Below are 25,602 nucleotides of genomic sequence, written 5' to 3' on the forward strand. Positions count from 1 at the left end.
TTGCCAAGTGCCTGGATTTTGATCACGACCATGGGGATACTGCAAAGGTTGTAAGTGTGAAAACTGGTCATAAGTTACTTTTTTCAGTGTTGTAATTTTGAATGATCACTAAACAAGCTAAACTAATCAAATAATTGTAATTATATTAATTATATTGTGAGTACTTTGAAATAAATTTATAGGACAAAGCTATTCAATTTATACTGATATTGTTTCTAAACAATTCTGACTAAGTATGACTAAGAAATTAAACAAAAATGGACTGGGATTTCATACAGGAAAGTTAAGATAAAATAAGGTGAGATAAGATAAGGTATGAATATAATCTAATAAATATGTCATGTAATGTGATGTGATACGATATAATGTAATGTGTTGTGATGTAATAAAATGTAATGATATAACATAACATTGTAATGTATTAACAAGCATTGCACTGCAGCTTCCCATATGATACAGCTATATGTGTTTCATATTATTCTGGGTCAATTAGTTTTACTTTGTTCTGGATAAATATAAGATTGTATTTGATAATTATTTATTCTTTCCTTCTGCCCCCCCCCCCAAATCTTAAAGCAACATCTCTGCTCCAATTTATTCACACAACAACCCAATGAGGTAAGTTGGGCTGACACATAGGGTCTAGTCTTAAATCACCCAGATTTAAGACTATATAGTTGAAGAAATACACACATGTACATATACATATGTTGATTTTCGTAGGATGAATATTTAAAATCTGTGCTGTGGCAGAGTATGTTTTCAGTTCTCCTTATGCCATCACTTAACCGTATGCTTCAGTTCTCACATTCAAAAGCAATTTTGTATACCTATGTATATAACTATATTTAGATATTTACAGAATGAAAACAATATAATAATTTCTATAGTTCTGTGGATCAATTTATATTTTGGTTTCCTTTCTAGTCATCATCACCCACAATTCTCCCATTTTTTCTTCATCACGAGAATGAAACTAAAGCTAATGTATGAAAACTCACCCAATGTATGAAAATTCACCCAAATTAACATCATTTTCTTTTTAGTGGCATGAGGCATCTTGATCACAGCATGTGCCTTTCAGAATATACTTCCTGAGTCCTCTTTTATATCTGGGAGCAAAATCTGTTCATTAAAGCCTATAATTGTAAGTGCCATTTATTCATCTATGTAAGTAATGATTCCATAAGTAAGGGAACAAGATCATTTCTTCTGATTTTTGGTGCGTTGGGCGTGGGGCTGTCCACTTTCTATTGGTTCAAGCAACAAACGTATGAGTATTTTAGATCAAACATATATGTCTATATATCAGAGATATACATACATCCACTTATATAGAACTACTATAGGTCTATATATCTCCATCTCTCTCTCTAACTATGAATGCCAGAGAAAGAAAGGAGGATAATATTTCAATAATACTTCATACTGTTGACAGAAGGGGCTCTCATCCACAAAAGCTTAAGTTACAAGTTGGCCTTTAAGGTGCCACAAGATTCTGTGCTTGCTTTATCCTACAGGCAATTAAAAAGAGATACTACCTGTTCCTGGAATTATTTAAACTGTAGTTTGCAATTCTAAATGGAACAGTACTGTACAAGATTCAGAAGACCTGAATTATCAGCAAAACTGCCATGAAGCATTATAGGCTCTTGATCGACAGATCCCTCGCACTTCTTTCAAGCATAAATGGATTAACTATTTCAAAGTTGGCTGACTTTGAGCCTTTTCTTTTGGGAAAAGAAAGGATCGAGTCAGGGAGCAAGAAACGAAAGGAAAGGGAAAAGGAAAAGAAAAGGGAAAGGGAAAGGAAGAAAAGAGAAAAGAAAAGAAAAAAAGAACCAACAAACTCACAATGGTCTAAGTATTGCAGATATCACCTGCCTGATATTGCTTTCCCATTTTTCACAAGAACCCCCAGGGAGTATTTAATCACAGGATCTTATTTCAGTGGATTCATAATATGTTCCAGTAGACATACTGGGAAATATGTAATAGGTCCCTCTGGAGTAGTAAAAAAGAGAATCATTTTCTCTTGGAATCTGACATACCATGGATCAGCTTTCCCAAACTAGTTACTCTCTATAAATATGGATTAGCTCCCAGCTCCATCGCTGACAAGGTTAAGAACTGAAGGGCCATTCATATGATGAGAAAAGGTGCTTACCAAATTTCTCCTGATTAAAATGTCCAGAATTACCTTGTTTAAAAAGATAGTACCGATGCCAAGATTTCATAATCCGTGCAGCCACTTTTGAAAACACTGTTGCTTATTAATGAAGACTGACTTGTGAACATTTCTCTTTGCCACTCCATGGATCAGGGCGGCAAAATCAGTGTGTGTTTGAAGATCACACTAATAGGGTGGTTGGATGGTGTTGAATGGTGATTTTCTGTCAGAAGGTAGTCTGTATCGCTTGGTTGGATTGGAAATGGAAGAGCCTGCTGACTCAGGGCTTTTGCTTAAATGTTGTGCATACCCACAGAACTTAATACAAGAAAAGGATTGTAATTCCAACCATTGTAGTTTGTTTGATGCCCATGAACTCCAGGGCCTATCTAATATCTACTGTATATCTATTATCTACATCTTAGTCCGGAGAGGTGATGGTGGGGGTGAAATCCAGCAGGTTCTGGAGAACCTGTAGCGGAAATTTTGAGTAGTTCGGAGAACTGGCAAATACCACCTCTGGCTGGCCCCAGAGTGTGGGGGGGGGATGGGGATTTTGCAATATTCTTCCCCTGCCACACCCACCAAACCATGCCCACAGAACCGGTAGTAAAAAAAAAATTATATTTCACCACTAGGTGATGGGTTATGCTAGTTCTGCCACAATTTTTAATCTTCAGCTTCTCGGGAAGTGCACCATCCTTTTGCAGAGTTATTTCTGTTATTTTTGCCTTGCTGTCCTTTGTTGCTGCTTTGGAGCAATAGAAGTTTCTGGTACAAAGCTTTTCTCCTTTTCTCATTTCTCCTATAAGTCATCTGATTTTCCCAGTTTACCCCTCTGTCCTCCAGAAACCTTCTCTGTCCTTTTTTTACAGGTCAAGACAAATGCTTCTGTGTCTATTTCTCACATTATACAAATAGCTACATCTCTTTTGTCTAATCATATTGTGTAAATGCATCCACAGTTCACAACTTAACATTCTGGATGAGTCCAGGATGAGTCCTCAACATGTGATCACAATGGAGTCCAAAATTTTGATTGAATAAAACATTTGCTAAGTGAGATTTGCCCCATTTGGCAAGCCTTTTGCCACCGTTGTTAAGTGAATCACTGCAGTTCTTAAATTAGTAATACGGTTGTTAAAAGTAAATCTGGTTTCCCCACTGACTTTGCTTGTCAGAAGGTCACAAAAGTTGATCCCATGATCCCATGTCATAAATATGAGCCAGTTGCCAAGCCCCAGAATTTTTGATCATATGACCACAGTGATGCTGCAATGGTCGTAAGTGTGAAAACAGTCATAAATCACTTTTTTCAGTGCCATTGTAACATCAAATGGTCACTAAATGAACTATTGTAAATCAAGGACTACCTGTATTAAACAAATAATTTTCAATGAATCATGAAGTTAGTGCAATGTGTCAATACGTAAGCAATTTTGTTGTTAGGATTGGATACATCATCTCTTTCCATCAAACTGTTTCTTTAATGGAGCAGAACACAGGAGGAATCACCTAGTGTCCTACTTTCCACCTCCGCTCTGGCACTTCTAAGTACAAAAAAGCATCCCTCTCTTTGCCCTTGTCCATACTAATTACCCAAAGCAGGGGTGAAATCCAGCAGGTTCTGACAGATTCTGGAGAACCGGTAGTGGAAATTTTGAGTAGTTTGGAGAACCGGTAGTTGAAAATTTGAGTAGTTCAGAAAACTGGCAAATACCACCTCTGGCGAGGTGGGAATGGAGATTTTGCAATATCCTTCCCCCTGGAGTGGAGTGGGAATGGAGATTTTGCAGTATCCTTCCCCTGCCACGCCCACCAAGCCATGCCCACCAGCCACACCATGCCCACCAAGCCACATCCACAGAACCAGTAGTAAAAAAAAAATTGAATTTCACCACTGACCCAAAATAATGTTTTCATTGATTCTGGAAAGCTTTGTGCTTTTAACATAGATAATGCAAATTCTTGCTGTTATTCATCTCTCTATATATAACTCAGCTTTTTTCCTCCTTTTTGTTCCATTTTTGCCAGTTCACACTTTTTGATGGATGTGTATGTATAACAAACATTAAGCTATATCTTTGCTTTCTGAATTGTGTGGCATGTTGTACTACTTGCTCTTTAAATCCAGGTCATGTCTGGGAGTTTTCTGGGTGAAACTAAATTGGAAATTACAGCACTTTTGCAACTGAAACATTGCAGACCCAGCAGGGAGCCAGAACTAAAGTCTGGGTAGCCAGATCAGCCGGAAATACCTTAATCAAACAAACATCCCAATTTATTTCCAGTTGCTTGGTCACGCACATAGCTGAACCAGCATATCCACACAAATCATGGATATGCATTAGGGATTAAGACAATTTAACCAAAGAGCATTTTACATGCCCACAAATTTACAAAATGTTTTTGAAAATGCCAATGACATTGAATCCAGAATATTCACATCCTTGGAAAAGATGGAGCTTGGATGGATTTAAAAAGCCAGGCCACTTAGAGGTTTTGGAGATGCCATGTCCAGAAGCTCTAGTCACACTAATCTGGATGAAAAGTAATAGTTTATTGAAAAATTCTGAAGTTGAACGTGGAACGTAAAGTTGATCCAAAGTTGTCCTTCAGGAAAGGAGATCTGGGACAAGCTATAACACACCTATGCATGTTCGGAAATGAGCCACAATATTTTGATGCTCAGAAAACATATACATTTGAAACTATTAAGGAATGAATTTTCAGCAGAACATGTACAAGACTGTATCTATTCAGAAGATACTAAAACAAAGCAATGTGAATCTTTCTGATGATTTAATCAAGGAAGTGTAATCAAGATCATTATCATAAAACTATTAAGAACCCCATGATGAAATTTTCCTTGAGAATATAATTGCCAAACTGGAGGCATCAGCAGGATCTGAATGAGGCAATTGGAAGACCATTCTGTAAACCAGATAAAAGGAAGAAATGTAATCTATCAGTTCTGCATTAAAAAGGGACATATTAAAAGAGTATGCAGGGTTTATAAAACTAAGAAGAGAGAGAGAGAGAGGGAGGGAGGGAGGGAGGGAGAGAGAGAGATTAAAATCAAGCGTTTAAAAAAAATATTGAAATTACAAAAACAAGGTGCAAGGAAAGAGTATAAGCCTTGAAGAATCCTATCAAGGAATAGATGGGTTAACAAATAGTATGTCAACAGATATATGTAAAAGAGACTGTATTGAACTGAAATGCCTGATAAGAATAAAAGAAGGAATATTTCAAGAATTATATGATATAGCAGATTGGATGCAGATTACATGCCTGGGGTTTTTTATGCAACATGGCTGTAACATTGTGTTTAAAAATGGACTTTGCACTATTGTAAAAGACCATCGAGTAATGTTGGAAGGAAAGCACAAAGAAGTTAATTTGCTGGAATGTATGCAGCCTAAAGCAGAATGGCAGCATGCATAATAAACTTGCAGAATGGCATAGATGATTTAGTCACAGAGATGAATCTGCTATTAAAAAAATAAAGGTTGAGGATTTATCGGTTTGAATATTTGTCCTTGCAAGAAATAAGGGGAATCAAAATGCATTCTTTAAAGGAAGGAAGGAAAAAGATACAGTTTTCCTGGACTTAAATTCAAATAAATCAGCCACCCACTGAAATTAATTTTTTCAGACATTTGTGGTACCATGTCAATCAAAATGAAAGGCGGGAAAACTACATTCTAATGTTCACAGACTGTCACTCAAAGTACAGCGCAGCTCTTCTCTTAACCTATAAGAGAATATTTAAGAAATTCAAACCATACTTTGTTTACACAGAAAACAAGTTCAATAAAAAAAATAATATATTAAGATCTGATAGTGGAGATAATATTACACAACCACAAACTTGAAAACTACTTGAAGAATAGGGGCATAAAACATGAAAGAAAAACATTAAGCTAGAACCTGAATAAAATAGGGTTGGCATGCTAAGCATGATAAAATATTTGCTGATTGATTCAAGATTACCAGGCAGTTTTGAAGGAAAGGACTTAACATAGCTACAGATCTGCAAAACTGTTTGCCAACAACCTGTGTAGGTAAAATCTCATTTGAACGATGGAATGGGAGCTGACACAATCAATCACTCCTAAACATACAGTATTTGAATATAAATCTTAACTATCCTATATATTCCAAAAAAAAAAAGAATAAATTAAATTGCAGAACCTAATAACAATAACAACAGGTGGACAAAAATGTCAACCATAGTCTAAATATCTGGCTGACTGTGCGACAAACCATAATAATTAGGTTTTGTAGTTATCACTCAATTAAGAACAAAAGTCTATAGGGTTGGGTTTTTTTTTTACTTAAAAACTGGAGAAATAAACACATGCCACATTGCTCATTTTAATGAAGACGGAAGAATAATCTTGGGTGAGCTGCAATATTTAAATACCTGTGCAAACCAGCAGCACCAGGATTTATGATCACAAAGAGAAGCAAATAGTACTAATATTAATACAATATTAATAATATGACATTGTACAGTCCGAAGATATTATGAGAGTGGGAATAAGTCTGAGAGAAATCAAATAGGATTAGAAAGACCTACATGGATCTCGGATAGCCTGGATAGCTCAACAGACAGAGCACTGTAATTTAACACCAGCTGTCTGCAATTAAAGTAAGTTCGAATCTTGCCAGGCTCAAGGTTGACTCAGCCTTCCATCCTTTCTGTTGCAATATTTTCAGGATCAGACTCAATAAAGATAATAAGAATTAGAGATTTAAATATATTTCTCTTTAATAATAATAGGCATTCTATATTCGCTGAATATTCAAGATAGAAGCAAAGAAAATGGTGAGGGTGGCTCCTTATATATACAAGGGGTGGAGCCAGGAATGGGAGTGGTAAATTATGAATACATTAAAATCCAAAGAATAAGTTAACCCCTGATGTCCCATATATACATTATTTACACAATAGAGAATAAGGCATTTACATCTGACAAATCCCCCTCTAAATGCCGGTTCGCTATACAACACCAATTACATTCAGATTCAGGACAATATAATACATACAATTTAGAAGTTAAATATTTGTGCTGTTTAGAAGGTAAAGGCTTCGTTAATATGTCAGCTAATTGTTCAGAAGTATCACAATGTATTGCTTTGATGAATCCATCTTGAGATAATTGTCTCACGTGCTTAAATTTTATATCAATATGCCTGGACCTTTGTCCAATGGCATCGGATCTGGATATTTCAATGGCTGCTTTATTATCTTCATGCACAACAAAAGGTAATGCAGGTTTTTTCCAAACATCTGAGATCAAGTCATTGAACCATACAAGGTTATTTGCAGCTTTGGATAAACAAACATATTCCGCTTCTGTGGTTGAAGTGGCTACCAGTTCTTGTTTACCAGTGTACCAGTAAACTGGACAATCATTCAATAGAAAAATATAACCAGAAGTACTCTTTCTGCATGATGTATCACCAGCCCAATCTGCATCCGCATAACAGGTAATTTTTGGTTCTTTGTCATTATTAGGTTCTAATACTAAACAAAAATCTAATGTACTTTTCAAATATCTTAGAATTCTTTTGACAGCTTCCCAATGATACATGGTTGGTTTGCTAACATATCTTGACAATAAATTGAGAGGTAATGCAATATCTGGTCTGGTCCAATTAGATATATAAAGGAGTGAGCCTATAACTGATCTGTAAAATGTATTATCTTTAAATTCAGGGGAAGACTCATCAGTGTTTCTAAGGAAATCAGTTTGCATAGGAGTGTCACAGGTTTTGGCATTGTTTAAATTACATTTGTTTAGAAGTTCAATGATCTTATCTTTCTGAGTAAGTTTGAATCCCCTTCTAGTTTTGTTAATTTGTACACCAAGGTATTTATTCACTTTACCTAGAGATTTCAACGAGAAATGTTCGTTTAACTTATTTACAAAGATTTCTCTGCTCTCTTTGTGTTTTCCTATATATAAAATATCATCCACATAAATTAATACAAATTCAATGTGATCATCACTCTTTTTTACAAAGAAACAGTTATCAGCAGTGGTAGCGTTGAAATCCATGGTCTTTAGTACTTTTACCAAGCAATCGTACCATCTCTTGCCAGATTGCTTTAATCCGTATAGACTCTTGTTTAATAACCAAATTTCATTCTTATTAGTGTATTGACTATGTGGTGCTCTTACATATATTTCCTTATCTAGTTTTGCGTGTAAATACGCAGTCTGTATGTCATATTGAAATACGTCCAGATTGAGTGCAGATGCTACTACTAGAGCTGTTTTAACACTCTCTGTCCTCACCGTGGGGGAGTATGTGTCAGTATAATCTTCTGGATATTTTTGTGCATAACCTTGTGCAACTAGTCTAGCCTTGTATAAAGTATTGCCTCCTTCTAGGTTCTTAATTTTATAAATCCACCTGGTACCTATAATTGTTTTATCCTTAGGTGCGATCGCAGGAGTGAATACATTTAATCCTTGCAAACTTTCCATCTCTTTTTTCATAGCTAGTTCCCATTTTTCTCTTTCTTCACGAGGGAGTTTTAATACTTCCTCATATGTATTAGGTGTTATTTGTTCTTCATTCATATGCATTATGTAATCTTTGTATTTACTTGGTATTTGATTTCTATTGTTTCTAATAGCTCTTTCAGGTTTGCTATGGTTGTCGTGCAAATATCTAGCTTCCTTTTTTGTTAATGTGTCTGTCTTTATTTTATGTTGACTATTTGTCCAAGTTTTGGTTTTGTTCTTATTTTTGTTAATGTTTTGATTTTTTATTGTCCCTTCCTCGCAAGATATCGCATCTTTGCATTTATTTGGAAATATTTCATTAAGGTGCAGTTTAGACCAATTGGCCTGCTCATGGAACACAGCTGTTCTGGAGACTATAAATTTGTTATTATTATCAATGAATCTGTACCCTTTGGTTCCAGTTTCATATCCCATAAATCTTAATCTTCTGGATACGTTTTCTCCCTTTCTCCTCAACTGCTTAGGTATGTGCACATCTGCAGTGACTCCAAATATGTGCATGTGTGCTAATTTAGGTTTCCTATTGTACATCACCTCATACGGTGTCTTATTCACAATACTGGACCAGGTTCTATTTTGAGTGTAATTTGAATAATGTAGGGCTTCTGACCAGAATTGTTTGCCTAAACCAGCATCCTCTAATGTGCATCTAATCATGGTTTGTAGTGTGGAATTCTTTCTCTCTGCAATCCCGTTTTGAAACGCAGAAAATGGATTGGACGTGAAATGTAGCATTCCCCTATCCTTTAACCATTGGGAGAATTCTTTAGACATGAATTCACATCCCCTATCTGTCATAATTTGTTTTATTTTGATATTATGTTGTGTTTCTATGCGTTTGTAGAATTCCTTAAATTTCTGAAAGGTTTCATCCTTGTGCTTTAATGTGTAAACAAAACCATAGCGACTATAATCATCCACTATTGTTAGAAAGTAACGTTTCCTATAGGTAATTGATGGAGTTAATGGACCAACTAAATCCATATGTACTAAGTCAAAAATATTGTTAGTTGATCTGTTAGATTTTTTTGGTCTGGGACTGGTTTTTAGTTTGGTGGATTTACATACTGAGCATTCCAAATAATTATCACAATTTTTTATTTTGACACCTTCTGCGTGTTCAGTCATTTTTTGAACTACAGGAAAGCTTGCATGTCCTAACTTCCTATGTAAGATGTGAGCACACTCATCATGAATTGGTTTACCTATTTTTGGTTTCTTCTCATTGTGTGTATTTTTGTGATCATGAGGTATTTTACATTCATCATTGTCACTGTTACTAACATTTTCATCATCTGCTTCAATACAATCTTCCATATTTGAATCAATGTTATGTAACCATCTTTCTTTTGTTATCAGATAGGGTAGACCTCCTTTTATCATCACAGTGCCTATATTTGTTTTGTCCTTCTCTAAAGTTGCTTTCCCCTTTGAGAAAACTATATTGATGTCAGAATCTCTGCTTAGTTTTATAGCACTTAGTATGTTATGAGGTATTTCTGGGATTAATAATACCCCCTCTATTTTACCTAAACCAGGCAAGGTCACATTTCCTCTGCCTAATACTTGAACCTTTTCTTGATTAGCTACCTTTATCACAAACTTATCTTCTGTAAATGAAGATAATATACTTTTGTTGTTAGTGGTGTGATTGGTTGCACCAGAATCAATAAGCCAATTATTGTTCTCATTTTGTTGTGTTTTGGTGCTTTCTTGTTTGTTTAGTCCATTTAGTGACCCAGATTTTCTCTCTTTTGAATTTTCTCTACCCCCTCTACTTTCTCTGTAATTTGGTGGGCTTCTATATTTGTGTCTATCTGTGGAAGACTGTCTATAATGGTATTTGCTCCTATATTCTGGCCTATGTCTCTCCCTTGAGACTTTGGGACAGTCTCTTCTACTGTGTTCCCTGGATCCACAATTGTGGCATCTAAAGGCTTCATTATATTTTTCTTGGAAAGCTACTTTCCTAAAAGATTTGTGTTCTGTTTGATTACTGGAACGATTTTTTCTTGAATTGTCTTCTGCTATCAATTTGTTAGATAGACTTTCTATGGTTAAATATCCTAAATTAATAGTATCTAAGTGTGACATAAAGTTATCCCATGATGAATCAAGTGAATTGATAATAACACTTTTCATTGTTTGATCTGAAATCACTTCCCCCCTCAATTGCAGCTCAGCTCTTATTTTGTTTAGAGATATCAAATGCTCACTTATAGAAACCCCTGGTTTCACTCTAGAAGAAAAGAAATCCTTAGACATTCTTGTAGTTGTAGCTACGCTATCGCTGTGAAATAGATTAAACATGCATTGAATTATTTCTGACACAGTTAGGTTTGATTTGATGCTATGATACATTGCAGGAGACACGCTAGATATTATTATGAAAAATGCTCTATGATGTAAACAATCTATTTTTAAAGTCCAAGGTCTTCTTGGAGGACTAGTTATAAAGAATAGTAAATTTTCTTTCATAAAGACAACCTGAAGTTGTTGATACCACTCTTGTAAATTAATGCCATCAATTCTAAGTTTTGGGAAGTCACTGGGTAAGTTCCCCACATTATTTTGTCCATTACTTACAACCTGAGGCAGTCCGTGGTCTCGCAAGTGCAGGAAATTACAGAACGGCATGGGGATGCTCGCAACGAGTCTGCGCGGTTCTCTGGCCAGTTCAAGTCTTTCGGGGCCGTCTACGTAGCTTTGCACATGCGCGTTGCTCATTTCTTCCTTGGCGTCGTCGTGGAAGGTTCTCTCCATTTCAGCTCTCTCGTTCCGCTCCTCTTCAGATGAGTCGGTCTCTGGTTCGGTTTTAGGGGTTCTGGTGGTGGCGACAGCTCTTCTCTTTCTTTCGTGTGCGTTGGCACTTGATCCGGTCTGCGGTGTAGGACGGAATCGGCATGGCTCTCTGGGCTCAGGTGTCGTCGCCTTCGAAGTCAGGATGGGAGCGTGCAGGTCTCGAGTTGTCGGTTTGATCTCTTGCTTCTTCGTTGGTGCCTTGGAAATTTTCAATCTTGGCCCAAAAGCAGCAAAAAGCGTTTTCATTGCTGACTTTACTTGAGACTTTGTTAAATCGTCTTCACTTTCTGATTCTGGTTCTTCTGAAGAGTTTGAGTCTTCTTTTTCACTTTCGTCGTCTGATAGCGTTTTTCGCGCCAGAAATTTTGAACTGAGCGTTTTGATTGGCTCTGCTCCATTCTCTTTTGAAGTTCGTTGAAACCAAGATGGCTGCCATTCAAAATTTCGCGCGGGATCACATCTTTTCTTTTTTACAACGACTTTCTCAGTATTCATTTCACTCACAGTTTTTTGATCTTTGGGTTTTTCTTTAACGACGTTTTTCTCTCTCGCTGCTCCGTTGTTCTTCAGCATTTCTTGGAGGTTCGCGATGAGGCTTTCATCGTTCTTCTGGCTTTTTAGTATCTTCAATATCTCTGACCTGAGTTCGTTATTTTCTATTTCGATTTCTTCCTGGTCATTATTTTCATTTATCAGTTCTTCTTCTTCAGTGGTGTATTCTTCGGATTCTCTCGAAATCGCGTTAGTGGATTCGTTGATCATCTCTTGTTCAGTTTCTATTTCCTTGCTGTAGGCCCTGGTGTTGGGCCTATCTTTCTTAGACATTTTTAATTATTTATTGAGTCAATTAACCATCCTCTGCTACCAGCTTGTTGCAATATTTTCAGGATCAGACTCAATAAAGATAATAAGAATTAGAGATTTAAATATATTTCTCTTTAATAATAATAGGCATTCTATATTCGCTGAATATTCAAGATAGAAGCAAAGAAAATGGTGAGGGTGGCTCCTTATATATACAAGGGGTGGAGCCAGGAATGGGAGTGGTAAATTATGAATACATTAAAATCCAAAGAATAAGTTAACCCCTGATGTCCCATATATACATTATTTACACAATAGAGAATAAGGCATTTACATCTGACACTTTCTAAGGTAGGTAAATTGAGGACCCAGATTGTGGGGGCAATAAGCTGACTTTGTATAAATATACAAAAGTATGAAGGCTATTGCTTAACGCACTGTAAGCCGCCCTGAGTCTCCGGAGAAGGGCGGCATATAAATCAAATTTTTTAAAAAAATGGTCAGAAGACTGCAAACATCTGATAAAGGAATCCCACTGAAGAAAATGTGCTCATTCCCAATTCATGAAAAGAAATGGAGGGAAACTGCATGAGAAGAAAAGGAATCCTTGGACAAAAACAAAAACAAAAACAAAAATGGATTCTATAAGAACTCCTAAAGAGCAAAAAAAAAGGTATAGCCTATAATGCTTATGAAAATCTGTAAGGCCATAAAGCTTGATTATAGCAAAGGATCACACACACAATGACGTGTGGAGGATTATGACTTTTTTTTTTTTGCACAATAGTTAAGCATGCAAATATCTGAATGTGTAGCAGCATTTAGGAAAATGTCAAGTGGCACACGAAGATACTATACAGTATTAAAACAATCTTTCTGCATGGTGATCTGAAAGAGAAGATTTACATATGCTAAACAAGTTTTGAATAGCCAAGGAAAGAATAATTGTTGGAAAAATACCCATATGAGCTAAAAGAAGTAACCAAGGCATGCTTTAATAAATCATATCAAACGTTGCATAACTGGGATTTTGAGCAAGGAAAAGCAGTGCCATTTTTATATTCCAGAGTTAAACATGGAAGCCCTCTGTACAATCTCTTATCTTGATATTTTCATTGTACATGCAAAGGACAAAAGAGACTATTTGGAAAAAGTGAACAGGTTGAATAAAGAAATGGCAGTAAAACATCTTGGAGATGCTAGCCGCTATCTTGGAACTGCACAAAAAATGGAAGGTACTTGCATTATCAAAACAAAAGATCATAGTTTCCAGAAACAATGAGAGAAAGGTGTAAAATACCTTCATGGAAGTTGGATACCTATAAAAAAAAGAAGAAACCAAATCAAGTTGGTGTGTAATGATCACTATAGGACAGCTGCAGGGTAACTACTATACACCACAACTATAGGTAGTCCTGACAAAGCTAATGCTGTAGAACTACTAACTAGAAAGGTCAGTGAGCCAAACAGGAGGAGTAGACAGGAGTAAAAACATTAGGTAGATACTTAAAATTAACGATGGACTTTAATTTAAAACTGCCTGCAATTAATCATCCAATATTTATTGGACATAGAGATTCAAATTGGACTGAAGATAAGTTTGACAGCATATCAATTGCAGGAGATACATATTTTTACAGAGGTGCACCCATTGCCTAGTACTGTGAAAAAGAAGCTATAGTAACCTTGTCTACAAATGCCAAGTGCTTCACTGCATATCAAGCATGCAGGGAAGTTGCAGAGCTGACCATACTACTATTAAACTTAAATATATATATATATATTATTTGAGAAGAAATAGGGTGTATAAAAACTATAGAAATAAAGCAGTCCATCCCAAGTATGAAACACAGATATGTAAAACTGTAGTAAGTGACTGATGTGCAAGACAAAGGTCTAACTGTACTGCACAACTGATGCAGTGGTGGGTTGCTACCAGTTTGCCCCAGATCGGGTGAACCAGTAGCGGCGGCGGGAGGCTCCGCTGACCTGCCCGGACGTCTCTGCACAGCCACAAGCAAACCGGTAGTGAACGAAATTGAAACCCACTACTGAACAGATGCCCTCACCAAACTAATGCCCAGAATCCTTTTTTAGGCTGAGAGAAGCATTGGGACTCATTTGAAATGGTGCATGGTGGTATAACCACATGTTGCACAATTTGTTGTGTATAGATGATGAGATGGGGAATGTTGGATGTATTATCTTTGCCCACAAACTGTTTGTTTAATGGTGCAGAATTGAGGATTCAACTGGTGTCCTTCTTCCCATCTCTGTTCGGATGTTATTATGTACATAAAAGGATTAAAGCAGAAATAAGCCAAGCCCCTTCCCTTTTGGACCCTCTCTACTGGATTGTTTCCTGTAGCTCTAGAAAGTTTGTGCCTTTTTGATATAAAGATATAGACAATGTGAATTGTACATTGTTACTTCTTCATGTCTTTCATCGTAGCTTTGCCTGCCTTTGATCCTGTTTTTGCCAGTTAACTGTTTTTTTTTTGTTTGCTGATGTTTTAGAAACATCAAGATATATATATGTGTGTGTGTGTATGTATGTATATGTGTGTGTGTGTATATATATACATATACATATACATACACATACACTTACACATACATACACACACACACACATATTATACATACATACATACATACATACATACATACATATATATATATATATATATATATATATATATATGTTTTTCCTCTAGCCAGGTTTTCCCTACGTAACCAAGGTTTTTCTGCAGCCCCAGCTCAGTAGAATCACATCCACTCGATTCTGGGCTTTTTTCCTTTCTAGCAGCCAGCAAGCTCTTCCTGCTAGGTGGGAGACCTGCTAGGTGGGAGACCTGCTAGGTGGGAGCAGGAAGAGCTTGCTGGCTGCTAGAAAGGAAAAAAGCCCAGAATCGAGTGGATGTGATTCTACTGAGCTGGGGCTGCAGAAAAACCTTGGTTACGTAGGGAAAACCTGGCTAGAGGAAAAACACACATAAACCCTACAAAGAAGTAAGAATATATATATATATATATATATATATATATTTGTGTGTGTGTGTGTGTGTGTGTGTGTGTGTGTGTGTGTTTTCTTTTCTTTTCGTAGGCCTTTATGTTTATTTCTCTTTAGCCAGGTTCTTCCTACGTAAACCAAGATTTTTATGCAGCCCTATTTCAGTGAAATCACAATCCACTAGTTTCTAGGCTTTTTTCAGGCAGCCAGCAATTCCAATCCCCATGGAAAAGACAAGCTAGACAATTTTCTAGTACACTTGAATAACATGCACTCAAAGATACAGTTCACTATGGAAATGGAGATTGAAAATCAACTCCCATTCTTAGATGTATTAATATACACGAAAACTGATGGCATCCTAGGACATAGTGTCTACCAAAAGAAGACACACACAAATCGATACCTAAACGCACACTCATCATCCTTCGCAAATAAATCCAGTGGCAAAAACCTTAATTACTAGAACTAAACGTCTAGCAGATGAGGCACATGTACAAACAGAGCTTCAGACTCTCACAGAGGTATTAATGGCAAATGGGTTCCACGAAAATAGAAAATAGAATTAGAAGTATAATCCGGCAAGGGACATTAGGACAGAATGAAACCCAAGAAGAAGAATAGAATATGGGAAAAGCCATCCTGCCCTATATAACCACCGATAAAATTAGTAAGATATTACAGAAACACAAAATAAAAACAGTGTTCCGCACAGATAGAAAAATAGTGATGATGTTAAGAAACCCCAAGGATAAAATTGAACTGGAAAATCAAGGGGTATACGAAGTGCCATGTGCCTCCTGTCAGTCATTTTACATTGGACAGACGAATAGACGAATAGGTGTGCATTTAGAAGAACACAAAAACGCAGTGAAAAACGAAGAGCAAACTTCTTCCTTGGTACAACACATGAAGGCCACGGGACATAATATCAACTTCAACAATACTAGAACAGTGGTGAAAGAGGAACATCTTAATAAGAGAATAATTAGGAAGGCTATTGAAATTGAAAAGAGGCCGCAGAATATGAATAGACGAGATGACGCTTCTAGGTTAGCAAGTATTTGGAGACCTGCACTGAGGGAAACTCGAGTTTTAACATCAGAGGATAGGCAGAGATTTCAACAGGCATCCAGTGGTGTTGTAATGCCTGCCAGAGTCCTTCCCTCTTTGCAGATGATAGCTAGCAATAGGGAGAGAGAGAGAACCGAGCCAGAAGATAGGCTGAGATCTCAACAAGCAATCAGCAGTGTTGTGATGCCTACCAGAATCCTTCCTTCTTTGCAGTTAGTAATAGGGAACCAGAGTAAGCTGGGCCTTTAACACACAGTCAGGCTGCAGCTAGGATAATGAAGCAGGAGAAAAAACTGCTGCCCTCCAATCAGGACACAGAGTTGCAGGCTAATCAGCATACGTCAGCAGCTGCGAACATAGAAAAGCGACAACTCCGATCTCGCAGCATACCCACAGCTTCTAAACTGAAAGTAGGGGCCGATGATGACAAGTTAGAGAGCTTGTCGAAACGTGGCCAAAAAGAAAACTTTTAAAGTGTTGGTTAGGATTTTAGCTAGAGTTTCAAAAGACCTTACAGAGTGTTTTGTTGGGATTTTGGAGGATCTTAAACTGGGATTTTAACCAGGATTTTAAGCATTTCAACTAACAGACTTGTAATGACGCGGGAAAACACCCGAGGTAGAGGAATTGATTGGAAGTGAGCTGGGTGCAGACTCAACTGGAAATTGCACACAATTAGAATAGAATATAATTCTTTATTGGCCAAGTGTGATTGGACACACAAGGTATTTGTCTTTGGTGCATATGCTCTCAGTGTACATAAGGAGAATAAAATACATTCATCAAGAATAAAAAGATACAACACTTAGTGATTGTATCAAGGTTACTAATAAGCTATCAGATCATACTAGGAAACAAATAAAAACAATATAAATTGAAAGATACAAGAAACATGGTTCTAGTAATAAATGGGAAGAGATAGGTACTAGTAAGGAAGAGAGAATAATAGTAATACAGTCTTAGTAAATTATTTGACAGTGTTGTGGGAATTAATTGTTAAGCAGAGTGATGGCATTTAGTTAGTTTTCTAATAATTTGGTGGGGGGGGGGGTGAAAAAAGAAAATTGGGAAAGCTTGGAAAAACATTTCCTTCAAAGGAGGAGTGGGGATAAAGAAGAGTAACACCTATTCTAAGTATCCCCCAGTAAGGCAGAAAAGCAAGGTTGAAAGAGAAGACACTTTAAATAGAGGAGGGAAAATTGTCAAGGAAACATGATCTCTGCCTTCTCATCTTTAAAAGGACCAACAGCTGCTACTGAGACTCTCTCTCCTTACCCTGAAAACTGTTGATTTCTTTCCTCTGCCTGCAGGACCACAAAAGGATACTATTGTGTCCGGCACTATAGCTTTATGAGATCATTCTTACAGATAATTTAACAGAAAAAACTGTGCAGCCATTTGCAACTGCAGAGCTTTGTCCCTATTACATTCAAAAGTGATAGAAAATCATGGCTGAGCATGCAAAAAGCCAACTGTGCACAACACTCAACAAAAATAACTTCTTCCCAACAGAGTCTTCCAGAATCCTAATGCCCAAAATTAAAGATGAACTCAGGAATAAGGTGGCTGCTGAAGCCATTCCCAGGAATACCACTCATAATATTAAACAGCTTTTCTGATTTAAAAAAAAAAAGGTATAAGGAAGGAAAACCATTGCCACAAAAATGGGGTTATGGAAAGCTTTGAAGGCATGCTTAGGTTCAAGGAAGCTTCAGCTGAATTACCCCATTAAAGCAGATTTGTGAACTGACAGAGGCCCACTTCAATGCAGTGAATCAAATTTGAATAAAGTTTTACAACTTGATGTCTTTTTCTGCTGCTTCTGGGATTGTTCCTGGCAGTGTGCAAGGTTGGAACTTTTCCATGGAGAGAAAGAACTGAAATGGAGTCGAGTAGTGCAATAGGGCCTCTGACATTGAATTAAGGGCTGGCCAGTGAGTTTTATCAACTCATTAAACTTGATGCCTGAAGTTTTTTCAGGGGGTAAGCTTGACATTGTTTGGGTGTCATTCACTTTCTCAAGTCTCAAAACTTTGCTTTCTCTTGCATTAATAGGAAATTACACTTGGTAAAGGTAAAGGTTCCCCTGCATATGCATGCTAGTCGTTTCCGGCTCTAGGGACGGTGCTCATCTCTGTTTCAAAGCTGAGGAGCCAGTGCTGTCCGAAGACATCTCTGTGGTCATGTGGCCGGCACGACTAAGTGCCGAAAGCTACCTCCTACCTCCTTGGTGCCTATTTTTCTACTTGCATTTTTTACTTGCTTTTGAACTGCTAGGTTGGCAGAAGCTGGGACAAGTAACGGGAGCTTACCCCGTTATGTGGCGCTAGGGATTCGAACTGCTGACCTTCTGATCAACAAGCTAAGCATCTTAGCCACTGAGCCACCAAGTCCACATACACTTGGTACTACTGTATAATACCAAGTGTTACCTACCAACCTGACAACTCGGTGTTCAACTCAGCTATTAAAAATTGAAATGCACCTGAAAGCTGACCAATTCAGTGGGTTTCTTTGAGTTAAAATTTCCTTTCAGAATCTGCACGACTGAACAGACTTCAATATTTTGACAATGAATGAATGGGTGGTAGGCAGAGACAGATCCTGATCTAAATGTTTATTGCTTTTAAGAATAGAAGGCGGCCAGCTCCTTTCTCTGTGCCCTTCTCGAAAGCGCACCTTGGTTTTGTACAATTTTGGGAGGCTGCAGAGGCCGTGGGAGAATGGGGTATGTTCTCACGCTACCTCTGCACCCTCTGGAAATTGCATGAGAGTGTGTAACTATCTCAGCCTCCCAAAAAATTACTTTTGGGTGGTTTTCAGAACTGAAGAAGCCATGGAAGAGCATTCTACAAAGCCACTTCAGGAACAAAGGCTTTATGTGACACGGAATTGCCTCAGGTAGGCTGCAAGGACCTGTAAACAGACAAAGAACTTAAAGGCAAGCAGTGGGTGGCAGATCTTGGGGATCACATGATTGGCTTTATTTTAAAAATAAGTGAACATGAAAATAATTGTTTCTATTTTGTTTGAGGTGTGTGTGTATCAGTTTGTACACACGCATATATACATATATACATACACATACATACACACACACATACACACATACATACCTACATACATATAGTATATGAGACATTCCAGCAGATTGAAGTTAGCCATTTTCAAGTTTTTTGATATGTTGAGCCTAAAAGGCCCTAAAGTATCTGTCCTCCAATTGGAGGAGAAAGAGAAGGAGGAGGGACAATGCTGTAGACATTTTAATGCCTCTCTATTATTTGGTCACTTTTTTTCAAAACCAAAATGGGAATCTTGAAATATTTTAATGGAATTACTTTGTCCTTGAATCTCAGACTGCAATTTCAAATCCAATCATATCCTTCTTGACTCTTAATTCTCCAGTTCGAATCAAATCAAGTCTGATTTGCAGAGGGCTCATTAAAAGGAATCTGCAAATTATCAGTAAAGAGAAATGAAAATTTCAGAATTACTAACCGGCAGCTACATCATACACATCAATTATGAGACACAAGGAGGCAAAAGCTCAAGTGAAGATTAGCTTACCGTTACTATTGTTTCTGAGAGCACTAATGGATATATTTTTTAAAAATAAGTGAATATGCAAAGCATTGTTTCTGCTTTGTTTAAGGTATGTGTGTACTGTATGTATGCATATGTATGTATGTGTATATGTGTATACATATGTGTATATGTATGTACACACATACAAGTTGTGGTTTGTATGCAATATGTTTATATTTCAGTTTCTCCCCTTTGAGTTTTATTTTCATTAGAGGTGATAATACATGAATGAATAAGCAGACTGAAACCCTTTGAAAAAGGGAGTGAAAATTCAAAAAGATACCTCCATTCAGAGCGTTTGTTTCTATTTCCATACTCCATGCCCATAGCTTCACATTATGATGGTGGTGGTACATGAAAGTATATAAGTAGCCAAGTGCACATGCACATGGGCCAGAATTAATTAGAAATTCATCATCAGAGTCAAATGAAGTGGAACACAAGCCAGTGCCTACTCATGGAAAAAACAAGGCATTAGAAAAAGGGGGAAGCTACTTCTCCCTAATGCATTGAATGATGTAAACCAGGTCATGTTCTAATTCCCCCCCCCCTTCCACCCTCACTTCTGGGTAATTCTGAGCTAAGGGAAAATGGTCAAAGACAGTGATTTTTTTTAAAGCCCCCTTAACTGGTTACTCCTCCAGCTTTCATTTACACTTTTGATGTCAGCTCATCTCCATTTTGACATATTGAGCACTTTAGCTGTTATTGATTCCCTGGACTGTGCTTAATGCTTTAAAGAAAAAAGTGCAACGCTGGAGAGTTAAATAGATGTGTTTCCTTTATGTTTTTGCCCCATGAATACTTAACCTATTGCTATTTTTATTGCAAACAATGAAGAAGAAGAAACTTTTGCTTTAATGCTACACTTATCCCAGTATAAGGAAATCTGGTACCCAGAACGCCATTTATTCCTCAATTAATGCAATGCTCTAGGAAGAAAAATCTATATTTGTGTCCTGTCTACAAAACAGCAAAACCTTCAGTGAAAGAACTAAATGCAGAAGGATCAGTAAGGTTCCTTATTGTTTATTCAAACGATGTGCATCTATCCCAGCTTCCAAATCTTACAATAGTCATGACCAAGTTCACATAACACGCTAAGCAATAAGGCAGCCTGCTTGACTTCCAGTTTAACATAAAGTGTAGATGCAGCCATTTTGGTTCATAAGTCATGATTCATGGGTTAGAGGTATGTATGAATAAGCTGCACTTCATAGCTTTAAAAAAAAACATTTTTAACATCAAATAAACTGAGTGAACCCAGGCTTGGAAAATTGAATGGATCATACAAACATGCAAAATAAGTTATAAGCTATCTGTCATAGTTGCACATATATCTGACTCAGGTCAATAGTTCTTATATGGTCTGGGTTAAAATAAAGCTGGAAGAAATGGAATGGTTTTCCTGCAATCTGTACTCCTTTTTAACAAAGGATTTTAAAGTGCTTGAATGTTTTACTTTGGGCTACATATTAAGTTAGTTTCTACCTATTTTGCCATCTTGCCCTCTTCATATAACACAAGGCTAATTAACCATGTCTTGTGAAAGTGTTTTCTCATCCTCACCAGTAACCAACAATGGGGATATGAAAAACATACAAGAGTTTTTAAAAGCCATATTTTGCAGACTGGATAGATTTGAACCATTTTTTTCCCCGTCAGTGATGTTACACAAACTATTAAAGCTATTCTTGACAGTTGCTGAACCACATGCTTCCAGTTACAGTTAATCTAAACTGAAGAAGAGATGCAAGACCTGTGTTAGTACAGCAATATTTAATGGCACGAATGCTAAGTAAACATGATCTCTGCAACAGTGCATTTCTTGTGCAAAGTAATGATTGGGCAAGATCTCAAACGATCCTCATTATATAAAAAGGAGGATGGCTTCATAACAGCAGTGAGGTTGGTTCAAGTAGGTACTCCTTGAGCACAACACAAAAAGGACTGATGTATATTTATGATGCTTGAGATCTGTGCTTGAGTCTTTCACTTCAGTGGCAATTGACTCAAGCAGAAGTGAAGTCTCACTAGAGTCACACCAAACTAAGCAGCAATAAGCACGTCTTTAAACAAAACAAAACAAGAAGCCCTACAAAGGCCTTTTCTTTACATTCAGCCTTTATTTCAAAAGCCAGAAGGAGCAGCTGGTGACCGTGATTAAAACTGTGCTTGAATTCCTGTGACGACAAAACACGAGATTATTTTAGACCCAGAGAGCTGAGATTCTTTGCATTAAATTAGCATCCAAATAAAACAATGCAGCAATGACCATCACTTCTGCCCAATGATTCAGCCTTCACTGTGGTACTAAAAAAGCACATCCAGATGAGGTTTATTATTGTGAAATCACTCTGCATTGTTCATAGACTTTTATATGGTAGGAAGTCAGATAATAATTTTTCCCAAGTGTAAGGCTTACATGGGGTCCCAAGGCTGCTGCTATCCTTTTTCTTACCAAAAAACACAAATCTTTTGAGGGGTAAAATAGACAGATTTGCTGTATAATGTCTTTAGATAGAGAGAAATTGTTGGGGGGGGGAAAGGAGTTGTTGAATGTCACCCTTCTTTCTCCCTATGGCTTCGTTTCTTTCATCCCCTTATCCACAGGACTTTTTAATTTCGTATCAAATGAGGTAAAAATTCCTAAGTCTTTTCCTAAGATTTAGCATATTACCGTACTTTCACAAAGTTTTGTCCACTACTCTCTGGAAGACTTCTCCTCCACCCTATGAACACTTTGGCAAAATATTTCCTCCCCACCCCCACCCCCCAACAGTCTCCCTAAATTTGCCCCAGTTTCATGAACTGAATAATTTATTTTTTATTTTATTTTATTTTATTTCCAATTTATATACCGCCCTTCTCCCTGAGGACTCAGGGCGGTGTACAGCCAGAATTAAGAACATGAAATACAAATATTAAAAAACAGTTAAAATATATATAAATTTGGACCCAAAATTAAAAATCACAAACCAATTAAAACATTTAAAAATTTCTTCTTAAGCCAGCCTGGCTTGCTGGAAAAAGTGGGTTTTAAGGGGACGGCGGGAGGCACTGAGGTCTTGGATTCTCCTTATCTCTGGGGGCAACTGATTCCAGAGGGTAGGTGCCCCCACAGAGAAGGCCCTCCCCCTGGGGGTCACCAGCCTATATTGTTTGGCTGATGGCACCCCGAGGAGGCTCTCTCTGTGGGAGCGCACGGGTCGATGGGAGGTCGTTGGCAGCAGCAGGCGGTCTCGAAGATAGCTAGGCTCTATGCCATGGAGCGCTTTAAAGGTGATAACCAACACCTTGAAGCACACCCAGAAGACCACCGGGAGCCAGTGCAGCTCGCGCAGGAGCGGTGTTACATGGGAGCACCATGCTGCTCCCGTCACTACCCGCGCTGCTGCGTTCTGGACCAGTTGGAGCCTCCAGGTACTCTTCAAGGGGAGCCCCATGTAGAGAGCGTTGCAGTAGTCAAGGCGAGAGGTGACGAGGGCGTGAGTGACTGTGCACAGGGAATCCCGATCAAGAAAAGGCCGCAACTGGCGAATCAGGCGAACCTGACAAAAGGTCCCCCTGGTTACAGCCGTCAGATGTTCCTCCAAGGACAGCTGCATATCCAGGAGGACTACCAGATTGCGAGCCCTTTTTGTGGGGGCCAAAGACTCGCCCCCAATAGTCAGTGATGGAGTCAACTGACTATATCAGGATGCCGGGAGCGACAATTAAATTTGAGAAGCCATTTTTGCTCATTTAAAGGTTCATTTCAGCAAGAGCTAGATTAGAAAAAAATATTCCAATTTATACAAGTAAGTCTGTGGGTAATTCCTGATTCAGGAATCATATACAGGAATAGATGGCTGGCTGTTTTGAGAACCAAAAAAAGTGGACAGTGGAATTTTAATTCAATTTAGAAAAGAAGCAAGAAAGTCCAACCCACTGGATAAAATAGTAACATTTCCTTCATAACAGTGAGAAATAATTAGTTACATAATCACATTTTGCATAATTTCATGTTGTTCTCAATCTAATATCTAATATGATGGAACAGAATGCAATATTGTTATACAAATGCATAAAGATCAATTTTTTTTAAAAAAAAGATATTTACAATAGTTTAGTTTGCTTTAGCAAGTACATGGCACATACTAATTTTCTAAATACCATCCCAAAACTGATGTTGATTCCATAATACAGTTCTTCTCCTCACCCCATCCCAATTTAAGTGTGCGTGTGCATCTGCCTCCCAAGTACAAAACTTACGATATTTGAATGTAGTTGTTATTATCTACATATCAGTTTAAAAGAAATACAACAAAGAGAATTTACTACTGAATCTGATAAATTAAAAAAACAACAACAAATAGCTCCATTATATCCTGGACATAAGTAAACTTCTCTTTTTTTCAATTTGATCACAAAACAACTTCTGCTAAATAAGGATCATAGAGCATTCTCAAGACACATTTTGAAACAATCAAATCTTGCTCCCAAGATGGCAAATTTTGTCAAGATGGCTTGCCCAAACTGATATCACACTGCAATTTTGGAGTGACTGCAATTAAGTGGTGCCTGCTCCTGGGACAGAGCCATGAGCGTACAGATGCTAAGGGGACAGCAACCTGCTCTCCTTTCCCACTGCAATCTCCCGAGCTTCCAGGAGGAGATATACAGTAAAATGTAAGTAAACAATCAGTGATTGGGGGTAGGGAGGAAGATGAGGGACGTGGCAGGGCAGGAAAGCAGACCGAAGGCCTATGGGACCCAGATAGGCAGGGGAGTTGTAAGAGTGAATGTTCCCAAATTTTGTTCACATGACTGCAGGGGTACTGCAGTGGCTGTAACTTCAAAAATGGATGGTAAGTTTTTTGGGGAGATCTATCATAACTTTTGATTTCTAAGCAACTCTGATCTCTAAGCAACTGGTCATAAATCAAGGGATTTCTGTAAATGGATGGTTGTAAGTTAAAAACTACCTGTATCAATACATATTAATTGGCTGAACATTTTACTAACATTGATGTTATAAACAAGTAGAGAAGATGGGAATTGTTTTTAGAGAGAAATGAGGATCTTTATTATTTATTTATTGGATTTATATTGCCGCCTATTTGCCCATGGCGGTTCAAGGAGGCTTACACAATATAAAACCACAACTAAAACAGTAAAAACTAATTAAAAATTAAATAAATTAATACAGTAAAATCATCCTCCACCCCCAACCTAGAATAAAAAAGATTGTATTTTGTCAGTTGCTTTGAAATCTAACTCATCCACATACACAGATGGCTTATGAATTATAGTGTGCTTTTTATATTGCTAAAATACTTTTAATTGAATGGTTCTGTAGTGAATGTAATGCAGAAGAAAGAGCTCATAACAAGAAAAGTATGGATGCAAATGGGGAAATAATGTATAGCTGCTTCAATTGCATATGCTTATAGTAAGGAACTAGCAATTACAATAAGTCTTTGAAACCAGATAGTTTTATGAAAGGTTCCCATGAAAAGGTGAGTTATGGAAAGTAATTTGAAGGGGGAAAAAAAGGCCTAAGGATCAGCAAAATATTTTGAGGAGGAGTTGCAAACATAAGGGATAACAATGGGTCTCTGGAATTT

Source organism: Pituophis catenifer, unplaced genomic scaffold (genome assembly GCF_029215685.1).
Source record: "Pituophis catenifer annectens isolate HBS135680 unplaced genomic scaffold, rPitCat1.0.hap2 SCAF_2, whole genome shotgun sequence".
NCBI classification, from domain to species: domain Eukaryota; kingdom Metazoa; phylum Chordata; class Lepidosauria; order Squamata; family Colubridae; genus Pituophis; species Pituophis catenifer.